Raw genomic sequence first — 26,937 nt, forward strand, 5'->3', positions numbered from 1 at the left:
GTCGCGAATTCGACAGACACCTAAAGGCACACGTTCACGCTGGCGCTGCCGCTCGTGGTCCGCTCCCCCCTCCTCTTCGCGCTTCAGTGGCCCGTCCTGAAGTCCACAGAATTAGTTTCTACATTCGGTTCTCTAGCTTTATGATATCAGATACACTCATACAGCTAGATAACCAAAGAAAAAAACTAACCCTTCAGTCTCTTAAAGGGGCAGCGCTGCGCCGCTGGATCTTCCTCCTCTCTCTCTCTCTCTCTCTCTCTCTCTCTCTCTCTCTCTCTCTCCCGCTCTCTCTGTCACTCGCCCCCCTCTCGCTCTCACGGTCTCTCTCCCTCGCACACGCGCGTGAACACACATGCATCTGGACTCCACGTGTTCCGCAGAACCGGGTTGCAATGTCCTGCGTAATCCACGCACTGCCCGAGCGCATGTAAAACACGTAGAGCGCCGCTGCACAGGCCCACTCGTACACACGCATTAACGCCGCTATGGATTTGCTTTAGTGGCAGCGTGTGCCACTAAATTTACATTGTGATCTGAATGGGGCCTGAGAGAAAGCAACATGCCTTTTTTTTGGGGGGGGGGGGGGGGGGGGGGGGGGGGGGGTGTTATACGGTCATTTCCTGGCGTCTGTTTGTTAAGAGCTACTGTATCATCACGGGCATCCGACCACCCCACCTGTGAAGCATTCACTGTTCAGTTTATTTTTGGATTGTTAAGTGTAATGGGGAGACATATTCAGGTTGCCATGTTCCAACGTGTGCAGTAGGAACACTTCAGAATAGAAAAATAGAGAAAATGCCTGCCACAGCAGAGAGAAATGGCAAACTTAGTGCATATCGTGGACGCTCATTTATGCCTAAATAAATACCAGATTTACTCTCTTGGTCATACAAGTATATCACTTTCTTAAAGCACACACGCTAGTCGGCTAGTTGTTCTAAGTTCCAATGAACTGCAACACAATTAACAGGCACATTTATTACTGTAGAACTGGTAAGACTTTTTAAAGTATAATTTGCAGTTAATCATCTGTCCCATATTTTTTTCTTCGGCCAAAGCAAAACAGTCTAAGCTACAGCACTATCTCCTTTTCCTCTGAATTATATTGATTAGCAACATTGGTCCATCATTTGTAGATATTTACAGAAACCCTCACAGAGACCCTCTGGGTCTGTCCAGTCCAGTTAACCTCCTCAGTGCTTTTATGTCAAGTGTATTCATTTAGTGTTTTAATTGACACATAAATTTCTGCATAATGTTATGAAACACACAACCACAGCTCTTCCGCACTTTCAGCTTTATGGAGTATCACAGTTGTATCTTTAAGCATTTGAAAAAGGTACTGTCTGAAATAACTGGATTTTGGCCTATCCTGTCACACTGCAAATACTTTACATAATCAGATTTAATTAATTAACTGATATAAGCAGTTATCTATCTATCTATCTATCTATCTATCTATCTATCTATCTATCTATCTATCTATCTATCTATCTATCTATCTATCTATCTATCTATCTATCTATCTATCGCACATCACACAAAGCATAGAATAAGCAGTATAGGTAAACCGTGATTTCCTTTACGAAATTAAATTCAGAATAAATGAATTACGGCTATGGTTGTAGCCACCAAAATTACAGCAACTAATGATAAAATCAAAACTGACTATGCAATTCACACACGAAGCTCCGTCTGACGGGCAGATTGCCCACACAACACATAAAAGTCCAGATAAATGAAGAACTTACTTCTGCTCCATAGCGCTCTTCTGCAAAGCCAGACAGAGCAACGACCTGTACGTCCCTTTCATTATCAGATAGAAGAAAGGCTGCTGGACTCTACGCTTCCTAAAGAAAGAACTTAAAGGGACGTGTGCAGCGACTCGGAGCGATACAAACTACATAAACATCGATAAAGTTTCCCAAAGACGGGTTGGAAATCTGAAGTAGCGAAGACCCGCGCTTATTGCTCTTGAAAATGGTACTTTACCGCATCTCCACGAAGGCCGCTGCTTTGCAAACTCCAAACGCTATAACAGCCGGACAATACTGAGTACTCTGCTTTGGATTAGAGAATGAAAGGAGGACCCTGCTGGGGGACAGTGTGATTCACTCGGCTGGGACAGCCCCGCACGGGGCACCAAGGTCACGACACCACTGGAATGGCTATGTCACCGACATTAGACATGCGTAGATAGACACATATGGCTGCGCAATTTCGAGACTCTCTCAAGGGCCCGGTCAGAGAGGGTCTTCGTCTGGACTACACCCCCGCCCCCCTCTTCTCACACTTTATTAGTTGCTTTCCTTTATACACACCCGATGCGTTTATCGTTAGAAATGACTTCCGATGTACGATCACAGTACCAGTGCGCCAGTGTGTAACCCTCTTCACGGAGGACTCAACAACTCAGTGGTTTTAAATTTAGGTGGACTCATCGTTCCCACCTTGCACTCGGCAATGTTAGGTATTTTATTTAGGTATTGCGCTGACCTGCTACCAGTGTAAGGGGAAATGTAATGCACTACACAGCTCTGCAAGCGGGGCGATAAACAGAACACCGGGTTCATCAAGAGCTAACTGGGTCAGGCAACTGTAATCGGAGCTGAGCAGAAATCTGAAATGACGGACTGGATATGCAAATGATTAGCAACATAAATGGCAAACGCAAGTCTGAACTAAAAATTCTTAAAATAACTTGTCTTTAATAAGCACAGAGAATGGTAGATGAACTCATCTATGTTGAAGTGGATCTATCTATCTATCTATCTATCTATCTATCTATCTATCTATCTATCTATCTATCTATCTATCTATCTATCTATCTATCTATCTATCTATCTATCTATCTAGCCGTTGCCCATCTTAAATCTCCGCCTTTAGGTCGCATACACAGATTTTCAACACAGTTGTTCGAGAACAACTTAAATGTTAACATAAAACAATACATTTTGTAGTTACATACTGTATATGCACACACATTTATTGTCTTATGCTCGCGAATAAGGAATGCATGAAGATTCGCCATTTGAACTTCAAATCATTCAGCGAATTGCATACCCGTAAGAGCGGAGCACGTGGAAATGATAAGCCAGTCATCGCCAAACGACCCTGTGCGTGTCACTTGCGCCGTTCTTTATAATTTGCAACCCTGTCTGACAGTGTGCATTTCTCTGTGCATTTCAGTGGAGGTCACACACTGGGGAGCGTAACATTTTCAGTTCTTGTGCGTCTCCACTCTTAAAATAAACAAGTGAGTAAGCTGGCCTGATTCTGTTGAGAGTCAACATTTTCAGGTATAACAGAGCCTCTTGATTACCACACGACAGAAATCTTTGGGAGATCTGGGAGAGGAAAATGAGAGAAAGAAAGAAAGAAAGAAAGAAAGAAAGAAAGAAAGAAAGAAAGAAATATGATGCTTGCCTGCTAAAACCTATCGTATTTTTTGGACTAAAAATTTAAGAACATAATTGGAAACTTTACACAACTGCAAAATGTATATGTAAATGTATTTACTAGAGCCCGAAGCAAAATGTTGACAGTGGAGGGTTTAAATCTCTAACTATATGCATTTTATATACGTGTATCTCTGTGTATATATTTTGTATATACAAATGCATTTTTGGATATTCGTGTACAGCTGGATAATTGCGCTCTCTTTATAGGGTCATCACTATCACGTGTACAGCATACAGTGAAATTCTCGCTTGCATGTGCTAATCAGTATGCAGCACGGCCACTGTCTATGCAATGTGCATTTGGAATTTGTATGATAAGATTAATCCACTAGCCAAATGACGACATTTTGACAGGAAAAATTCAACACACCGCACTTGATGTAACACAATCACAACACAACAGGCCGAAAAAAAAAACGAGTACCCTCTGATGCTTAAGAAATTGGAATATGTTAAGGAAAGGAGTAGGTTCTTTAGTCCTCCATGTTCAATGTCTTTTATTAGTGAAGCTTTGATACTGTACATGCATTCATTATTTACACGCATGCCTATCCATATGTTGGTACTTTATTGTGGAATAAAATAAACAGCCAACCATGTATAGTTTATATAAGTCATTTTCGTATAAGCTTTAATCAGTGTCACTGTATGTTTAAATGCATCTGTAAGGATTACTGGTCAGTTTATGAAGCTGCATAATTCTATGCACTAGAGCAATCACAATTCAATGATAAACAATAGCTATTTTATGTTGTATTGATTTTAGCATATTTCAACGAGCTTTTGCATTAACGGGGAAGAGGCTGCATGTTTTTGGGATGCTAATGCACTTTAATGTTTTGTAGAATAACATATTTTGCACTTCTATATTTAAATTTGCAGCTTTTAGTATTTATACAGCGTCGGTCGTGCATTTAATATTTAATAGACAGTTGCATGTGTGTTAATATATATTTCGTTGCTCATGGACTAGCACCAAGGCGAGTCTGTCAAGTATAGAGTACATAGCAAGAACGGTAACAAATGGTGTTGAAATCCTGTGATCTGTATTTTTTAATTGTTGGTCCACACAATTGTCACTACTTAAATGTTGTTTCAGTTAAAAGTGTACTGACCCACTGCTATGTAACTTTCATAATGTCTTATATTAAGAAGGTTAAAAGGCACTCAGATGTAAATTTATTGAAACGTCTTTTTTTTAAGCAGATAGATAGATAGATAGATAGATAGATAGATAGATAGATAGATAGATAGATAGATAGATGTTTTAATTTCTTTGTATGAGATAAAAAATTAATTAAATATGTACAATAAATGTTAGGGTTACTATAATGAGTAAAAGACAGAAAGGTTTTAATGGAAGTAAAAAAAAATCCCGTCTTTTCGTTGAAAAGTTACGCATTTTTGTGAATGTGGAGGTCACGTATATTTTGGGCCTGGCTAAGCACATCCACGAAGACACACGAGACACTTTTCTGTTGAAGAGATTTGGCTGTGCGCCTTATAATGCAGTTATTTAATTTCAAAACTAGAAGCCTCCGCCAATAAGAGCCTGGTATTCATAAATTTTAATTAACACGTTATACAGCCGCCTTCAAACCACGCAAACTAGAGGCGCCGAATGCATTGCGTTTATTCCGTACGTAGTGTGTCTACAGCCCTACAATTAATCGGATTGCACTACTTTAACAATCAAATTCATTTATAACATTCTGTCAAGTACAACTGGCAAATTTCTTCTCGGTCTAAAAGTAACTGATGACCAATAACATATTATTTGGTTATAAATTTAAGTAAACTATAGAAAGGAAAAGCGCTGCATTACAGATGTGTGAAAAACAGTGACGTTTTCGTTAAGATGAATACGTACTAAATAAACAACAATGGTGTATTACTACTTCAGAAGCCTCTGTGAAAACTATTGCTTTCAGCTTTAATTTATCCATTTTTAAATTCCTTTATGGCACAAGTTGTGTGAAATTGAAGTTCCATAAACATTCTTAGAAATATCACTCAATTTACAAATTATTTTTCTTCACTGATTGCCTCGCTTTATTTTTGGCATATTGAGATCTTCGAGATCGAGGTGCATTTATGTTAATATGATTTGCAGGTCGTATTGTGCCAGAAACACAGGCATTTGTAGAAGGTGGTTAAACTAAACTGCCATTTTGTTCCACATGTAAAATCCTTTCTCATTCGACTCGTACTTAAAAGTACGTTTGACTGAAAAACGTAAATGAACTCTTTAGAATTACTCTCAGAGTATTCGGATTGCTGTTGATAATGCTGTTTCTTTATTAGCTCTTCAGGTTAATGTAACAAGAAACAACATCACCTTAACCACTTAATTAAGTTCAGGGATGCGTTGTGGGGGAACGAGGGCTTTCCAAGCAGCATCGACCGCAAGGCAGGAACAGCCCCATGGTAGGCTCTTTAGGTTATTTGCTTGAAATTGAGTTACTTCCATTTTATTAGGATAGTCATTTGTAGAATCTTTTTACACTGTTAAAAATATAACAAATTATTTTTCTATATGTATAGGGATAGACCATTAGAATTTATTATATACACTGCATCCATTATTAAATATTAAAGGAGATGTTGCAAATAGGCACTATATATAGTATTGCCACAATTAATCATATGATGTTAATTAAAGGTGTGTTACAAGTAAAGATTAAGAATAAACTTATTCAAAGCATAATCGCCAACCAAACCATCAGCATCAATCTCATATATGTACTTGTACAGGTAAATAAGATGTGCTTTCTTTCCTTGAAAAGGAGCTTCTAGATTTCACAAACGTATTCTGCGACGTGTATTTCATGAACTGTAAGGTTACGGTTTATTTAATCCAGTCGTGACATACACGTAACGCCGTCCTTTTCTTGAAAATATTCCCATAAACAATTCGGAAGCAATCCTTTTGATGAAGAGTTTTTAAAATTGCTCACGAGCAAAAACCTAATCTAAAGCGTGGCTGCAGTCTTTAACGTACATTGCAAAAAGCCTGCCTCTCTGCGCGGTTATTTACTTTAAACCAAATAAGATTCGCAGCGACTTTTCGTGACAGTCGGTCTTTCCATTTCGTAGCTGTGAAGAATCCTCTCCAATTAACACTCTCGGTGCTAATTAGCAACCCGTGGAAACGCGAGACACCTGAGCACCGGCGTGTCAAAATGTACTTCCTCCTAACAGAGAATTTCCGAAATATCCGGTTCAAATAATTATAGGATGTTTCAGCTGGTGAGGGGGCCGCGCTTTTCTTTATCGTGACACCTTCACAAGACTCTGATTATTCTTCTCTTTTCTGGGCGGGGAGCGGAGCTGAGGTAGCACGGCTAATTAGCTATATAAGATTCAGAATGTGAGCCAAGGAGCCTATAAATAGATTCAATGTGGAATTGTAATTAAGAGCTAACATGCAAAGGTATGGCAGTACAGGTCTGTATTTCTGATGGACATTAACTTTCTTGGAATATTTTATATAGCTATCGTCTGCTACCTCCCTTTCTCAGACCATTATCAAATGCCCACGGTCTCAACGTTTTATATATCACACACACATATATAAAAACATTCGTATCTTGTCCCATTATTTATTGTGATACGCGAGTTAGAAAATAACAAATGAGCAATACATATAGTCAAAATATATTTTACGACTTGTATACCCCAAAAATAATAGTTTCAATAAATGTATTGCAAGAAAATAACCTCATCCAAATTTCACTTAATGGAGGGATATAGAAAAAATATACTGCTCATTTGCAAATTAATATTGCTTGTCTATGTTACTTGGACGTTATTCGAATTAAGCTGAAAAAAATCCTTATTAAGGATGTGAATTTTATATATAAGGTGAACATATGTCAAAATGGCCATTTTATAATTTAATTGCAATTCACTTCATTCACGATTTTTACGTGTTTTTGTGTATTATGTTATGCGCCTTTATATAACGAAACATATTATAATGCTTTTTTTCCCTCAGAACTGTTCGGATTTTAAACGAACATGCTGGCGCATCTTAAAGTATTATTCCAATTACCGAGATGTGTTGAAGTCAGTCAGTGTGGTGTAGCAACTGCTAATTAAATAGTATAGATTATAATGTATATGCAATTGATTTCTGGCAGAAACAGGCAAGTGTGTAAAACATATATTACTTCAGAAGCGTTTAATACTGTTACAATTATTATTGCTGTTACTAATAATAATCATCATAATTCGATACTTTGCTTTAATTTGTTTATTTTCATATTCGAAGAAGCGGTTTGAAAATGTGATATATTGCAAACGTTTTAAAACTGTATTATAGCACGTTCATTAGGAATGTATATGTATGCCTTTTCTTCCCAGTATTAGTTTCAATTAATTTGTTTTCAGCTAGTCCTGTTTCAATCGACATTTATTTATTTTATTTTTTATTTTTTGCGTTGTCAGCTCTTTATTTGCGTTCGTTTATTCTTCCAGACTTCATTGACCAATCATATTTTAGGATGTAGTGGGCAAATTACCATTATTTTCTGCTTAAATGAGTATTCAGCACAGAACCTTCTAAACGTCATTAATTTGGGCTACACACATCATGTCCTTAATGTGTACTCGCGTTTTAGAATTTTTCTTTTGTGAATTTCTCTATCTCTATATAAAAGAAAGGAAAAAGCACCCACGACTATCGTGCTGAAATTACTTGAGCAAACCTTACTAAAAAGGAAACGTGGAAACTTTATTTTCATACGTTTTCTTATATGTATTTAATACGTGGTCCATATTTTTTTTCTTCATATCGCAGCTTATTCGTTGCTATAGAAATGACTATCAACTCCTCTCTTCTCTCAGACAGTGCTGTCTGACATTCAGTCTGTTAAAAAGGCTAATATTCAGTCCATCAATTAGAATCTGCTCCACCACTCTGACATAGATTAATAGTGACTGGCGGTTTCTCGGCAAGCCAATCAAAGAGCAGCCACCCAGTACATAATTAGCATGGAAGTTTAAACAGCGGCGATGCCAACGGCTTTAATATTTGCAGTGTGCATCACTTGACTATGCAAATGATTTATGATTTCAAATCAATATTTAATATAGAAAAGGAAACCGGGGAAGGCTGGCCCTACAACACTCTGTATGTTGAGAAATGTGCATTATGTATAGTTTATATATAAGCAAAGGATTCACAGCATTGGAATAAGGATGCCGAGAGATAATTAGAGCAAATAAATGTAATCATATATTTAAAAATATAGTTATGGAAAAAATTACAGTTGCTTTGATTATTTTTTCTTCATAATGGAAAACTATACTGTTGATAGATAGATAGATAGATAGATAGATAGATAGATAGATAGATAGATAGATAGATAGATTTTGGAAATGTGTTTGAGATATGTAATTTAATGCTAAAACGTGATAATATTGTCTGATCCCATGTAATAAAATAAACCCAATGCGTGCTCTTGTTAAGGAAATATAGATAGTGAAAATAAACTGAGAGGTACGCCGTTGTTTGACAGGACACGTTTCAAATCTCTGAACAGCTTTTAATGACAAACTATGGGGCTTAAAAATAACTTTGTGTACAAAAGCCAAATAAAACTAATTTGAAATAAATCTTATGAAATCAAGTTACTTAAAGATACGACCGTTCCAGTCAATTAAATATTGATCATTTTTCGAACAAAAATATTTAGTACTCGCGAGTCATAAATGTGAGAATGTCCAACATGGAAGCGACAATACGTAAAAATAGACTTAATCAAAACAAATCTTTGTCAGAAAATTGCAAAATTGTAAGCTCGTTTAAATAAAATTGCACCTGGTAACAGTAAAAGAAGGAAGCGTGTTTAAGTTAAATGCAACAAGTAGCGTCAAGTAATATCAATATACAGAAACAAAATTACACGTCTGTGGAAAAAATATTGCTTTGTGGTGCACTTAATAACAAATCTTGATAATTTTTAAAAAGAGAATAAAAAATGAAAAAAGAGAGGAATAGCAATCTGCGTATTTGGTAAATCTTAAGCATTAAGAGCTATCAGTTCGATATTCGAGGCTATACCTGTTTAATTGAGAATACACATTCAATAGTACATGTATTAATTTGTTAATATTTTACAATTTTCGGTAACACTATTTTATAGCACCCGACAAACAATACTTAATTGACTATTAATTGACAATTGTGTTAGTATAACATAACTGTCAAAATTTTCTTACGCTACCCAGTGTTAATAAGATTAGAAGGTCCATATAATTAAGCGTTAGTCACTTTTCTGAAAATCTCTAAACATACATATTAATTCAAAACCACATATATATAAAGAAGCAGAAAAATAATTTTCAGATAGATAGATAGATAGATAAACTGCGCAGCAGACTTTCGAAACTAAATTCAAGCATTATTCGCTCTTACATGTGCATTAAATAAACCACTTGTCAAATATATATACAATTTTAGGTACTTAACAATAGAGAATTTGACAAAAAAAGTATTTTGGTGACTCTACAGCACATCTCCCAATCAAGTTAATCCATAATAATTATACGTCAAAAGACGCATTCTTTACATGCTAATTGATTCAAATAAACATAAGAATATAGTAACAGAATAACTATATACTGTATAATCCAAAATGACTTTCCTTACATACGTAACATACATATGCATACTACAAAAACAAAATACTTTGAAATTGTACGTACGTTGAATAAACAGTATTATTGAAGTTCTTACTATAATTTGTTTAATTTATACATTAAATGAAGCAAAAATATGTTTCATTGATTAAAATAATCTTTTAGGGACAACAATTTGTGTATTTTCCCAGGAAAATAAATGGATAGTAAATACTGTGAATGCACTAGTAACTATAGAATAGCCCTGTCCAGGGTGCTGAAAAGAAATGTACTGTTTTACAAAGCATAACCTGCGGACAGACATGCGGTGCATTTTCTTACTGTATTATTTATTAATTCTCAATATATATTTTTATATTTTTTTTCGAATATAAAAAACATCTACATTTTAGTATTTCTAGAGAAATATTTTATTATTGCAGTGTTTCATGTTAATCAGAAATAAAACTGGTAAATCACTTACAATAAAGTCTTAGGTTTATGTACACTCCCGTGAATTATGCTATGTACCATTATGTACACATGATAGATAGATAGATAGATAGATAGATAGATAGATAGATAGATAGATAGATAGATAGATAGATAGATAGATAGATAGATAGATAGATAGATGTTCAAATGGTAAATAAACCCTCATGTCACAAATTCAAGGCAACCACAAAATGACCTCGTGCACACCAGATATTCTCTGACGGCTAATGTCCGTAAATATCCAGTCTAGTTTCAGTTTTGTTTCCGTTACTTCTAATAGAGGGACTGAAGGTTTGCCATTACCTATAGCTTCTCTGCTCATTGCGCAATTTAATTGAATTTGGGATGAATGAGTTGCTTAGCCTATTACGCTTCAACTTTAGTACTTTATATCGCCACCCTGAGGGGAGCAGCCAGTATTGTTCATAATAACATACGGGGGTTCTGTATAAATGACAATATATTTTAAAAGCAACAAACCAAAGAAACATTTATAGAATTTGTACTGAATAAGCGTTGACACGCGTCCATCTCCTGAATTGAAGAGTCAATACAAAAACACCGTAGAAAGACTACAGATAAGCAAAAATAAGTACATAAATAAACACGTGTATGAAGAAACTGCTGGTTGTAGCAGCTCTAGAAGCAGAGGAAAAGGATCAACAAGTATTTTGTAATTAATGCCACAGTCAAAAATAAGCTTTGCATCAGTTAGTAACTGCAGAATGATTAGGCAAAAAGACAGATGATAGCATTAAAATCAAAATATAGAGAGATGAGAATATATGCAGCCAAAGGAAGGTGCCTTACACATGAAAAAATATTGCAAATTCAATCAAAGCAGCTTTAAAAGAAAGAATGAAACATTGCCTGTATCAAAATATTGTGACTTTACACGTCCTATCGTAAGCAACGTTGTTGAACGAGTAATGCTTTATTGTTAATGTTGTGTTATTGTAAAACAATTATTGTTGTGTTTGATGACACTGCGGTTTATTTTTTGTACTCGTACTTTTCAGGGTGTGTACATTTTTTCCAACAGCTGTATTGCTTTGCTGGGACGTGTTATGCAATGCGCAGACTGCAGCAGTGAGTTTAGTCAATTTTAGGGGCGCACACTGCAAGGCACAATCTGACTGCGGAAGTGCTCTGACGTAACAGGAGGTTTTTTTTTTTTTAATTCATTCACTTGTGGTAAAATAGGTTAAATTGCATCTCTGATGCTGGTAAACACTCAGTTCATCTATGTTTATATTGAAAAAATGTCCCTTGTCAAAGTGCCATTTCGAAAAGAAATGAATACTGAATAGTAATATCAATTCAGTGGGCTGAGCATAACGTCGTTTACATGTTTACACGGGTGCAGACAGGACTGAAAAGTTGTATGAAAGTTTGATTGATACATGCACTTTAGCATTAGATATACGCAACAAGGAACTGCATCACGCCTAAGTAAATAAATAGAAAAATCCCAGTTGTTAAGTTAACGCTTCAAATAGTTTATGGAAACAATAATCCTAAAGCCATACTTTTAAATTTTATTTAAACAGGGACGATTTTTTTTTACTTTATCACAAAGCAGGCAGATTCCGACGTTTCAAAAGCTACATTCTTTTAACTTGATCCAATGCTATCCAAAATGTATCTAATCGTTATTTCATTGTTGTCTAGCCTCTCATACCGTTTCACGACTGTCATTTATTTCTTTGAATAATCCCCCTTTCAGTTTGTTGCAGGCAGTTTCAGGAATTTTCTAGCCGCAAAGAAAATGAGAACCGTATGGACTCCACGTTGCCTATAGGACACTTCACCTTGAGGGGCGGGCTTCCGTTACGCATGCAAGGTGTTTGGCAAAGCCACTTGCGATTCGAGCTCCTATCTCCGATGTTACACGTGATGGAACCAAAGCAACGCCTTATTAGAAAACAACCATCCCCTGAAAATTGACCTCAATTAAGGCATGCGCATTTATATTTTAAGAAATTTATGAAAAGTCACAATCTTACGTAACTACTAGAAAAAATATTTCATGAACCCTAATCATATTTCATACAGTAAAATTAACTGGGGTAAAGGGTTCAGAAATTATATAAAACGCATGTGTGTGACGTCATCGGTGAGGGCGAAAATGTATTAACTATTCTGGGACATGCTGGAAAATACAATATTGAAACGTATGCGTGTTTAGGGTTTCACAGATAAACTGTTATGTACTATGATTCATTTCAAACGATTGTTTTCTTCAAAATAATGAAAAAGGTATACCCTTAGAATATATACTGCATGTGTCATTTAAAAGTTCGCATTGAAAGCTACAGAATGAAATGTAATATAAAATCTCATGTGATTATGCACATTCAATCATATAAAACTTTTTTGGTATTCATCCTATTTATTTATTCAGTCATTATTAGTACATTACTTAAACTATTTACTCCATATTTAATATTCTTCAATCAGACTTTGCAAAAGCCAGAGCTGTACAAAAACTGTGAATATTTAAGCAGGGAAACATCCGACATATACAACATAACAATACTCTGTACAGGTGAAAGCAATTAACTTACGATTTTCAATAGTAGTAGCAAATAATAAATGCATATTGAATTGCGCACACACATTATACAGATAGATAGATAGATAGATAGATAGATAGATAGATAGATAGATAGATAGATAGATAGATAGATAGATAGATGCACATGGTTATACAGCAGCTATCACTATTATTGAAATTATTTTCCATTATAGTGTTTCATACTGGTATGACATTCTGTAAATATTTCAACAGAAGACTTTTATCAATACGTAAATCTCACTTAGTCGACTTTACTTAACTCATATACCTTTATGAATCACCATCAACTTTGGATCACAATGACAAACATCGAATTACGTCTATATGCACAAATACACATTTCTTTCTATTATGGATTGCTGAAACTTCACCGCGAGAAAACGTAATGTTTCCCAATTTTCTGAATTTTTGTTCAGAACATTTATTAGCACCTCATAAAATTAATCGCCCTGATAAGTTCAAGTTTAAGTTTATTGATATGTGTTTACCTAATACAATAGAATTTTTACTTGCATTGCTTCTCGGAACAGTTGGCAATAATACCTACAAAAACATACAATATGTAGCATGCATGGCATATTTGCAGTTATAAACTGTGCATGTTTATCTGTTTATCTATCTACTTACACAGACTCACACACAGACACACACAGTTAGTGTTTGTTAAGTTGGGGTATGTATTATTATGACTGGCTCTTCAGTAACGTAACACTCTGTGCACAGAAACTGTCCGTTAATTCTCGTGGTGCGGGTGCCATTGGTTCCGCACACGTTTGCCGGAAGGAAAGGTTGAAATACCGAGCCTCGAGCTTTGCTTTAGGAATGCTGCTTCTACGTTTTACACCCACTTGCCTCTTACCTTCTAATTCGTTACCCTGATTTCTTATTTTAAGCAATGTCTTTTTGTTACTAACTCCACTTTGTTGTTTTTAGTATGTGTTTACAAAATAAGCCCTTTATATTTTTGGGGAAAATCCTATTTTATTTTTTTCAGTAAATTTGCTAAAATTATGTAGTATTACTAAACCTGTCGATTTATTATCCTTGGTCTCCCTTTAATTTTACTTGCAATCGTTGGACAGTCTGAATTGGATAGAATCAGGTTCGAGTTAACCAGATTAGGCCACCCGTCTTGATCCACATTTTTACATACGTAGTCATCAGGATTTGAGGTCTTGCTTTTGAAAACATTTAGACTGTGCTTGAAGTGGTACAAATTCCTGGTGGTACTCCCTATTTATTGCGATACACTGACATTCAATCAAACAGTGTGTGGGAGTAAGGTACCCCGTTAACTTTAATGGGGGGGGGGGGGGGTACCCTATTAAGCTTTCTGAGGAAGTTCCAGTACTCACTGATAAGCTAAGAAAATGGTTGCGATCCAATGACAATCGATCGAGGATGTGTCGGTACTCATCGGTGTGCTAAAACGAGGTTCCGGTACTCTATGTTGAAATTGGAAGCTATGAGCACCGGCCCACTTCTCCAGACACCGATTTTAGATAAGGAGATGTGCGTGGAATGTGCCAGTATTTAGGGCGGCACAAAAATAATGAAATGGAACTTGTTAACAAGCAGGGCGAAGTGTCCACTCGACTGCTGATTATGACTGCCTTCAATTTTTGCAGCCTTTATTTAAAAAACTCATTAAATAGCCTTTTATTGAGCTCATAATTAATCAAATATAGTGTAAAAAAATAACAACAAAGAAATATTTAAAATCTGAAATTAATGATTCATTTATTTACGTTTAAAACCCTTCATTTTCTATTTAGATAATATAACACTATTTTGTAACCAAAAATTACAAGAATCTTATAAATTTGATATTAATTTGGGATGAAAACGACCATTCATCCCTTTAAGAAATTAATAATAAGGTTTAATTTTCGTGAATTAGCCAAAACGTTGTATTAATAGAGTTTTCGTGTCGCGATATTGAATGGAATAGATTGTAATTATGTGTGTGGTATATTTAATAAAGTACAATTATTAATATATGTTTAGATTTTATGTAAAGGGCCAACGCACAATATTTAAACACTAAACAGGTGTAGGCGTGGCTAAATCCGACCTGTCTTTATTTACTTACGCGGTAACCGCCAGCACTACTGTTGAACAATCAGGCTACTCAGCGTTTGTGTCAGGGCATTGTGTCTACATTGACGCAGAGCTCGTTTGCATAAAACTGCCTTATTTATTTGGAAAGACACTGTCTGATCAATGATGTCAACGCACGTGATTCTGATAAAGCTCGAAATTAAAAAGCCATTGAAATAATTCGAGTTCATAAGCCTCACTGGGCCACTGGCTGGCGCTGCGCTGGCATTTCAAAGGCGCGGCTGCATTATTGGCTCGGCTCTGCAACCACCCCAAAGTGGAGTCAGCTCTGGAAATGGTAATGCTCTGCTCACATGCAAAGGGACAACCCTTTTTTGTTTTAATTCCATCCACTAACTTATATCACTCGTTTTTCGTTTAATAGGTACATTGTCAAGATAAATAATGAAAACATATATATATATAACCACCCATACAATCAGATTGTGACACAGACTACGAATGCAATGAATATATATATATATATATATATATATATATATATATATATATATATATATATATATATATATATATATATATACTACAAATGAGCTGAACTGTTATTAACAATCGGTATACACAGCAAAACATGCATTATAAATTGCACTGCAAATACCAGTAAGAGTGACACAATCAAGGCTTGTGTCTTAACCGAGTCTATAAAACAGTACAATAGACTACATATGTTCTCATGCATGCACGTATCTGTATTAGGAAACTGTAAAGCCAGCAAAATCATGCTCGATTCTCATAATGTGTGTAGGAGGAACTATAATATTGTCTTCATTTCTGAAGAAAACAACTTCCAAGTATTACTGTTACACACAAAAAATATAAAATTGCAATAAGGCCTCAGATTACATTTGTATGTTATAAATTTGTCTGAAGATGCTCCCTATGCGTATATATGTCCAAATGTATTTGTGCATTCAATAATATCCAAATATATATATATATATATATATATATATATATATATATATATATATATATATATATATATATATATATATATATATATATATGCGTGTGTAAACATGCATTATTATTGCAGAAACATTAAATATGTATTAACATGGATACAGAGAAAAATAATAAGACAAGGAATTTACACGGGGGCATTACCACCCATTCATCTGTTTTCTATAACAGCTTAAGAACAGAATTATAAAGAATACAAAAATGCGTGAGACTTATAATTAAAATGTACATATCAGCCAGGCATTAAACAGCATTAAGTCACAATTTTTACCTCGTCCGATGAATGAACGCAGCTCATCTTGTTACCTGCAAATATAAAAAAAAAAAACACGCATTAAAATGCTGTTTTGTATAGCCACACGTGACATTATATGACTAAGTTCAGTAAGTATCAAGTTTACTTCTGATTTCCTCAGAGCCCGATAACCTTGCATAATGTATGACATATCTATAGGTTCAAAAGCAATTGTTTGACTTTTTGTCTCCATTTAACCATTGGTGTAAATTAGAAAAAAAATGAAAACATCTGCTATATAAGGCTGAAAGGAAAGACACTCCATGGAGCTGCAAGGCCTGCACGGCGTCCCCACATCTCCTTTAAGATCTCTAATGAAATCACCTGTCATGTCGCTAATTATTAGAGCTGGGAATGATCTTCTGCACCAGTGGGGCCTGAACGAGCGGACGCTCGTGGCACATACACATTTCTTCTGTGTGCTGAAGTAAATACGCCAGATCTTACAGTTCTTTATTATTCCTCTCTGTAAAAACACACACCACTCTAAGCTGCAAATATGTCTTAAATTCTTCTTTTCGAACGGCTTTACCTGTCACATTGGCCATCAGTTGATTTTAGTGTAACACACAATCGAGCTGTCTATAGCACCGTTATGTGCCCTACTAGCCTCTTACTTTTCTCAGGTTTGTCTCACTCTCTCGTTAAGTCACGCATACCTCGCATATAAATTGCATTGCTTTATTTTATTATTATTATTTTAAGTTTATAAACACGTCTGTCAAAATATTAGAATTTAAATTTGTTAAAATAATACAATGACGACATATTTCAAACAATTGAAATGGCCACTGTTACTAATCTCCAAATACACATAATAAGTCACAAAAAGAAAAATAATACCGTGTACCTTCCCGACATATTATAAAAATGTCAAAATGTAATAGGCTTTTAGTTTTAATTGCATTCAGCAGCACGTGTGTATTTTATTCAGTCAGAAACAAAGCTTCATTTCTTTTAGGAGAAATGGGATTTAAAATGCCTAGGAACATACAGTATGCTTGCCCTAATGGGTTATTTAAAACACGCCTCGTGTTTCTTTATCATAACACATTTGCAATGCTAAAGGCTTAAATACACAAAATGTCGTGGCATTCATTGCTAACTCTGTGTAAGTAAGTTAATAACTAAATTGTCCAAAACGCTTGTTGGTCACTGGTGTCCTATAGCGGTCCTGCTTTATAACGAGACAAATTAAACACAAAAGTGCGGTCATGTTTTTCAACAGATAAAATGCACCAAGTACGTGCTTTGACAACTTACACGCAAAATAAACCCACACACATAAGTGTGTTAACAAATGTGAGCTCTGTCAAAATATTTGTTCACTTTTCTGCAATTGTAAATGTTATATAATATATAATATCACCTTAATTACAAAAATAACAGTATTATTGATGATAATAATAATAATAGCAAGAGAGAAAGGGAGGGAAAAGAAAATGTTCAACTCTTTTGTAAGCCGGCCAGGTTTTCTTTTTCTTTTGTGGCCCATTCCAACAGAGGCCTGATTAATTAATTTCACACTGTAGCTCGAAAGAAAATTTTCCCACAAACAAGTGACCGAGAAAAATGTAGCCCCAAAGAAAGAAGTCAAAATCAAGTTCAACAACGTGTTGGCGGTCATTAGCATAACAATAACGTCTGGCTGCACACAACTCTTCTTAACAAGGGGTTCTGGCGTCAAGACGTTCCCACTCCCAGACCCCACTACATTTTCCCAGGCTCCTTTCAACAATCACTGTTTGTCTTAAATGCCAACATTTGGGCCATGAAGTTTGTCTTATGATTTGACAACAGAATGCAGAAAGGAGAGTGTGCAATGTATACCAATGTGCTCTCACAGACTGATACACTCGCGCGGCACAAAAAAAAGGAAGTGATTTAAAAAACGGGCCACAGGAATGAATGAGTCCTTACAGGCGCAACTCCTAGCTGTAGTATTTTTATGGAATTTCTAGGTATGTTTAACTCAAAATGCACTGAACAGATTATTCTTTTTGAAACGTACAGCAGCATGAATATGTAGTGCACCCTATTAGCATGTAAAAATATCAGTATATAAAATAGCCTTTGCACTATATAGAGTCCAGTCATATCAATAAGTATCATTGCTTTTCAGATTTTCAGTTTTAAATCTCTTTATAGCAAAGAGAAAAAAATATATCATACTCACGCACAAATATATTTAAAGTTTTAATGTTATAGAAACAACATGCAATCTTTCCATCTGTCAATTGTATTAAATATTCCCACAAGGATATTCTTTTAAAAAAAATATTAATAAAATACAACCAGTACACATGTTTACACTTAATGCTATCTATCTATACACACATACATTTTATAAAAATTGCATGTAGTATTAATCCACCAATACGAGTGTGTTTATTTTGAATACATACACGATCACATATATTCAATGATTTACACGATATAAAACTCAATTAAGTCTGATAGAATTTCAATGCACAGAAAAAAATTTAAAAAACTTGTCACAGTAAATTAACTCCAGATCCCAAATCTCGGCGGGTAAACATTTCCTTATCCACACCTTTACTTATTCACGCGTGTTTCGTGATTTGAACCCTTTAACTATCTCTAACTGTTGGTCAATCCACCTAAATTACTTGGACATGCAACGTGTTCATTCCCACTGCAGCAACAGGGAATCTTATCCACATACGTGGTTGTTATTGTTAATGTTAATTTGTTTTTGTACTTACATGCAATGGTCTCCAGTAATCCCAGATATAAAAAAAACCAGAAGTCCAAATGCAGTTTAATATTATCTTCTTATAAATATTAATGATAACATCTGAAGTTTTTTCCCCATTGTTGTGATGTAACGTTTCTAAGAAGCTCAGGCTGGTTTGTGCTTCCACTCCTTTCTGAAGCAATGTATTTCAAACGTTGCGATTACTCGTGCCTGATTGGACTGGGATGGAAAACTTGGAAGTCCCCACATTTTGTCCCAAGTTTGTTAACATTCCTCCCCACACTCTTTTTTTCACAGAGTGTCCGACGTGGAAGTCTCTCCAAATCTGTTGTTGGTCCTCGAACTGCTCAATCTGCTGCGAACGTGCACTGAAACACAATCAGCTTCGGCTGCCCTAGTCATTGTCCACAGCGGATTGCTGCTCATTGTCCTAGCCCAGCAGGGGCTGTTTTTGTGTGTTAGTTACGCCTTGTATTTTTCCAATCACTTTAGTACGAAGCATACAAGAAGGCCTTATTAAATCGTTTGAGAGGAAAGTGCATACGACGACAGTCGTCCAGCCTTCTTCTACATAGAACACACAGGAAATGTTGAAGGGTTTGCTAAATTGTTTGTTCATCTAACTGACATGTACTTAATGTGCATCTTTGTTTTCAGTAGCCATTAAACTCTGCGCCCACATTTGATCATATGAGAGAATTATATTTAAATATGATAGCTTTCTTAGCCATTGATATCCAAACTTTTAAAAGATCGCGTGTCGAGGCGCGTTGTCCCTTTGCTGGAAGAAAACACAATAAAATTCAGTCCTCTCTCCATTACTAAGATCTCCTGAACTTTTTCCTTCAATTTGGAAAAGTGAAAGTAGAGTGGAGTGGGGTGGGGGTGGGGTAGAAGAGGTGCGGTTGGCTCTCAACTGCCAGTCGGGCAACAGTCTAACGGTTCAACATGGGCAAGTCCGTGCCCAGCGCTGCACTTAAAAAAAAAATAACATAAAACGGAAAGAGGGACAGATATGAAAATGCCCCCCCCCTTCCCCTCCCCTCCATACACGCACAAAAACATCTCCCAAATATGTGCATTCTCCATCATTTCGGTAACCCCGCTGCATCTTCGCCTCGCTTTCCTCGCCTTGACAGTTCCCATTACGCTCAATCCACAATTGCATGGGGGCGAATGGGTGTTATTCTCCTGTATGAAGACAGATGGACAGAATGGAGGGAAAAAAAATCAAAATGGGCGAGCGGCGTAGAGCTGGGTCCGAGGGGAGGATAGGGTGCTTGAAGAAGATCTTGCAATGCTCTGTCCTGCGAGACAGGGCTCCGAGTCACGTTGCCTTGCCTGAGGTTAAGCAGAGTCCCTCTCTCTAATGTCAGCGTCGCTCCTGGATGCTTCTTATTGAAATCCGCTCACTTAACATCACCTATTCTTGTCCCACCGCTGGCGGCGCCGCTCTTCTCCAAAGCCGAAAACGGAAGCGCTGCCTGCAGAACCCGTGTGCTCAGCATAAGACGGGAAAGGCATATCTGAGCGAGCCTCTCCACATTGTGCTACGTGAATGATTGCGTCGTGACGTCAGCGACCACGATAGGTTACCATGATTCCGATTTTAATATTTATACCAAAGGTGTATGTTTGTGCTGTATGATCAACTGCATATGGATGGTATACGTTTTAATTGATGCATCTGCGTGAACATCGCGTGGGGCACAAATGGCAAGATAAATTGCCTGAAAAAAGCAAGCTCTTTATGGCACGGCCCAGGGATCCACATATATCCTTTATAACCCTGCCCGTAATTAAGCACTGAAAGTGCCCTTTCCAGGTCTTTCGCCAGGCTATTGGACATCCTAGCATGAAAATGGGCCGAGCCGAAAGCGAACTAATTCATTGGTTGAAGCTGGTGTGTTACGTCCTTAATTCGGAGAGTTATGAGCTGCGTTTTGCACAGGACACACTAAGCCTCTTTATATAAGAGAAATAATCACATGTGCATTACTATGACATGTCCTACTTTCTTGAGCACAGACACACGACTTTGGTGTTTGCTGCGGCGTTATTATAACTATAATAAAAAAATAAAATAAAGACCGGCACCATGAATGGGAGTTGCATACATTATTCAAATCAGAATTAAGTTTTCTGCTGTTATTGCATGCATGATTTATGATGCGTGTGAGTCCCCGCCATCCTGAACTGGATCAAGCAGGTTTCAGAAAATTGTATATGGAATGTTTCGGGTGCATTGGAGGTCCCTGTAGCAGTACCCCTCAACGCCAGAACACTGCAGTTGTGGGTTGACTAATTCGTAGATTACCGATCACCACATACGTTTAACACTAGCAAGAAAAATGTGAATTTGCATCAATGGATTACTTAGCCTTCAACTGTTTACTTAAACCCTTTCAATAACCCTGCGCACTGCTCATCAGAATGCATTAGTTAATGTCACCTCAGCAGTTGGTTTTCTTTAAAGCGTATCTTCTGCTACTGCTGGAGCCACCTGGAAAGTCCGTACATTGTATGAACAATTCTTTACTTAATCAATGTGGGTACATAAAGCTGCTTGTCAGATGAGTTAACAATAAGCATTGAAGTTTTGAGGATGCCAGCTCGTCACGTCACGTGTGTACTTTACATGTAACCTGCAGTCGTCGTGCCACAGCTCGGGCACAGTCACACTCACCTGGCCGCAACTGTCGACATGATGTAATGATTTAAACACTTGCTTTGCTTGGCATTTGTACGACTGAGATTGTATTTATGTAAAACATTACAGTCACGTACACTTAATTTCCAAGTTGTATCACTTACCCATGTCTTAAATTTCAAATCGAGCGTGTACTCCTTTTTTCTTCTCTTTTTTTTTTAAATCAGCCATATGCGATATTTAAGCTTCGTTCCATTTCCTTAGAAGTTTTAAATCACAGTCACAACCTTACTGTTAACACACCGCTTATATTACCAGATCACACTGTTCTTCGATCTGCTCAGAGACATTTTCCACCTCTTCCACGACCACCAAATTTGTTTTAAAGAGGGGAGCCTGTTTATTTATTTATTTATTGACTCGGTCATATGTGACGTGTGCACTTGTTCATGATGAAATTGCTTAAACAAAATTTTATTTTAATTTGCTAAGCGCGATCCCCCCTCAAAACACTTTTATCCTAAAGACACAAATAATTGGTGGTTTCATGGTTAATCCAATAAAAAGGTAAACTTCTGAAAGGGTAAGTTAGTTTCAAAATGTGATAAATGTGGTTTCTAGTCTTTAATTACAATAATTTCTAGGAGTAAATGGACTAGCTAAACAGTGGAGTACAGTAGCAGTGGCAGTGCGGCATTTTGAAATCACCCAGTAGAATATCCGAGTACACGTGTACCATCTGAAATGTACACCTGAATGGCATTGTTTAGGTAGGTGAGCGTTTAAAGGCAGTTAATCAGACGCGCCGTTCACAAATCCGACGGGGGGAGAATCACGTGTTGTGATTTTTGTTAAATTTGCGGAAAGGAAAGAAGGAGGGAGGAGTTGTGTAAGCTTAATGACTTCCAAGAGAATATAGTCTCCCTGTAAACGTTACTGGTCTACACGAGGAGGGCTTTTATCAGTGCCCACTAAACTCTGCTGTTATTGTTATTATACACTCACCATTAGGGCCGTGTTTACCAGAAATTGACTTGTTTCAAAGCTGCTCCAAGAAACAAAATATCAAAGCACATTTTTTGGTTAACGCTGCCACCGAAATCTTTGTACAACTTAGACTGGTTAGTGAGAGAGTGCAAGCACGACGAGACATAAAGTGAAAGCAGTGAAAGCATCTCACCCTGCCTCATTAAAAATGGAAATAGCGATTGTCGCGCACTTTGAAAACGCTCTGCAGACCTGAATATTTCTGCACCTCATCCATTACATTTTACCAAGTGGCAAACGCAGAAGACATTTTATTTAGTATACATTATTGCCATAATTGGAGCTTATATTTATAATTACTCATTTTTTATTTTTATTATACAAATGTACAGTAAGTGTAATTGCAAAGAGCTCCGCTTACATTTAAAAATACGCGAGCAAAGAGGTAACACGTACCGTGAAACATATACTGTGCGTAAAACGGAGCTTTCACACATTTACTTTCTGTAAAATCTTTTATCATAAACTCTTCCGATTGAGTTCAGCAAAACTATACTACCTTATTTACCCCAACTGTGATTTTTTTATGTTTATCAAGCAGGGAACAGACAGAATTTTGCCAGTGTAAACTTCGTGCGCATGCCATATTCCTTTTATTTGAAAATAAAGACTCGTGCTCAACATTACGCCAACAATCAATAATTTATCATAAACAGCACATTGTCACTAGTAGCCTGTATAAAGGACTGTTACCTGCTGTTTGAAGACATCCTGTATTGCTTTTAGCATGGAGCTAAAGAAAAAGAATGCTCGATTTTAATTACATGGGCTAATAAACAATAAGATCAATTTGTATATATATATAAAAATTTTAAAGATTAATAAAATAATACAGAAGAATAATACTCTTCAGAAAGGCAATCCTTCTTTTTTCCTTTTTTAGCTACAGTAGGTCAATACGAACATAGTTCTGAGTTTGTAGAACACAGTTAGTCTCCCATTTTGAATCCCATATTACTCTGATTTACTTGTTGACTATAAGAGTGGTCGTGTTGGTGCGCATAATGGCTGTAACGCTGCACGCGTGCAAGTGAAAGAATCTGCGCCACGCATATGACACGTACACTCGTCCATGCTTGTGCGTTTGCCGTTCTCATTGTGTATATTTTAGTTTTATGAATACGATTACGTTGCCCACACCTTTCCAAAGATATGATAATTTTCTCCGAATGTGATTCATAAGAAATAGGAATTTCTTCATCTCAGAAAATTCTTATTGTATACACACTCAATTTTCTGATTTTAGCATTTCTGATAATAGCAAAGGGTATTATTTTGCATCAGGTTGGCACTCGTCAGGTCCGACTTTTTCTTCATTTATTCTATTGCACTCAATAAAAATGGTAAATTTAGGATAAAAATGACAAATTGAATTGTAAATATTTAAAGGCAAAAACAACCTCCCTTTAATGTATATAGTGCATGTGACGATGTAAGTAGCCTACTTCGATATTTAAAACTGTAATATGAATATTGTAAAATATTATTAATAGAAAGAGACATCAACCACGACTCTGCTGGTGTATGAGTGTTGCTCGGGTGTATGTTTGGAGGCACTGTTATGCAAATGAAACCATACATTTAACATACATACAGTATGTCATTTCTTTAATAGTAAAAAGATTTCTTCATGCGACATTTGTAAAGGATCGTTGATGCTGCTTTGGTATTTGGGTCTTCATGACTGGATTTGTATACCGTTGATTTTCGTGTGTGATTTACACAGTTCACCTGTGCCGTTCTTAAGACGTTTACAAGAGCAGGTAAATTGCGCAATAAGGCTTATGCATCATAGCTCGGTGTGATTATACAACTGCAAATACAAATGAACTTCTTCTGTGTACTTCACGAAAGCAACGTGTTTACTTCGACACCGCTAAATGGCCGATACACACCCTTTTAAAAATAAAGGTGCCAAGGTGGTTCTTCAGAGCGATGCCATATAGGAACCGTTTTTAGTTCTCAAAAGAACCTTCCACATGAAAGTTCCAGAAAGAATCTTTGTTTATTTAGACACAGGTTACATCAAATAACCCGGAATAGATGATGATCGATTTATGAAATCCCAATGGATTCCTCATTTTAAAAGGAGTCTTGCTGCATACAATATTACAGGCTAAGTTCGGATTTTTGTTTTGACCTGTCAGTATCTTGCTAGGTAACCTAGACAATAAAAATCTCTGTGTTGTCCAAATATATCAAAAATATTTTTCAAAGCCCAAAGATCCAATTTCATATGCAGCACCCATTCCAGAATTAAATGGTTCTTAGTCAGGCAATGTTTCAATAAAGAACCGCACAGCCCAGTAAAGTGCCGTTTTAGAACCGTTATTTTAAAGAATGTGTAGGTGTAATACAACATAGCTTCAAAATTAATATAACATTACGTTTATGACATAAAAACGTGTGATCTCGGGCGCTCACACAGGCTTACTAATACTGACAGAAGCACTTCTACAATGATGAACATGCAACAATGCGACATACATGTGTAAGAACGGAACACGAGAGCTATTTGAGACAGTAGAAGTCGTAACACATCAGAGAAACGTTCAAGTTCAGACTTTTACGGAAACATGTAGAAGAACACATACGTGGTCAAACAGTGTTAACATTCAAAACGAGGGGATTCTTTACTGCAATTATACAACTTAAAAACTACCAGTTGTCTGCAGAAGAGAAGAACATTTCACTCATGTATCCAAATAGGTGCAGCACAAAATCACACGTAACACACATATACACACGTCAGTTCAAAGATCAGATGCAAGCTTGTTTTTTAAAGACAACTAATTGTGTATTAGCATTAACGTGGGAACAATTTGAAAATGGCCGTGTTTGTTTAACTGATACACTGTTACAGAATATCATTCTATCACTATTTGAAGAACTACGCATTTCAACAGCGCATAGCAGTGCTTTAATGTAGCGCACTGCTCTTCACACACTATATATATTAAACACCTTGATCATGGGAAAGGCGCTATATAAATAAAACATCTATCTATCTATCTATCTATCTATCTATCTATCTATCTATCTATCTATCTATCTATCTATCTATCTATCTATCTATCTATCTATCTATCTATCTATCTATCTATCTATCTAAGAGAAGATTTCGTTTCCAAAAGTTCAGTGCAATCAAAATCAAATTAAGTATACAATTTGATTCGGGGTTTTTGTGGGGCAGTTGTGGAATTAACAGAAATGAAGCCGTCTATTTACTGAATTTATAACTGTTCTTTGATATTGAAAAAATAGTGCATTGGCCAAAAAGACAGATACATGGATTTTCGCATTCAGCCTTTAAGCCCGTGTGAAGTTTTTTTTACACGTGCAGTGTGCCTGCCATGGATTGGCGTCCAATCCGGAGTGTGTACTGGAATGGATGGGCTGGGAAACAGTGGGAACTGAAGGCAGCTGACAGTTGAATATCGCCGATTTTTATTGGCGTATTCGGTCCCGCTTGTTCGTTTTTCTGTAAAACGTCAACTTAAGAAAAATACTAAAAGAGTAATAAAGAACATTATCTGTTAAACAGACAAAATAGTTAATTTACTATTATATAATATCAGTTTTACTTTTTAAAAGCGTGTAAAATAATGTTTTGTTGAGATTTTTGCTTTTGAGAAAAAGCTTATTTATAATTATGTGTGTCATTGCAGGTTTTATATTTTCTGTTTTGTGTATTCCTGGAATAATTTCTATTCTTTTCTGTTTGTTTAACCTTTATTCTGCTCGAAAAGCATTAGTAAAAAAGTGTAATATATAAATGAGACTATCTATCTATCTATCTATCTATCTATCTATCTATCTATCTATCTATCTATCTATCTATCTATCTATCTATCTATCTATCTATCTATCTATTATACAAGTTTATAAATATATTGTGGTTGACATCATACTCTTTCAATATCAATATTCAAATCAACAATTTTTATGACGAACAGAAGAAAGATACTGAACTAGAGACAAATA

The 26,937-nt window shown here is 36.2% G+C and overlaps 1 long non-coding RNA gene across 1 annotated transcript in view; it reads right to left on the reverse strand.

The window, feature by feature from the left end:
* Nucleotides 1–20,987, reverse strand: part of LOC114662659 (uncharacterized) — an 80,939-nt gene extending 59,952 nt beyond the window's left edge. The window contains exons 1-2 of the long non-coding RNA XR_003718016.2: nucleotides 19,264–20,987; nucleotides 16,514–16,548 (exon numbers count right to left, since the gene is read on the reverse strand). This is a non-coding gene — a long non-coding RNA (uncharacterized LOC114662659). The remainder of the gene's footprint in view (nucleotides 1–16,513; nucleotides 16,549–19,263) is intronic.
* Between the last annotated feature and the right edge of the window lie 5,950 nt (nucleotides 20,988–26,937).

The sequence above is a fragment of the Erpetoichthys calabaricus genome, chromosome 12 (genome assembly GCF_900747795.2).
Source record: "Erpetoichthys calabaricus chromosome 12, fErpCal1.3, whole genome shotgun sequence".
In the NCBI taxonomy this organism is placed as follows: domain Eukaryota; kingdom Metazoa; phylum Chordata; class Cladistia; order Polypteriformes; family Polypteridae; genus Erpetoichthys; species Erpetoichthys calabaricus.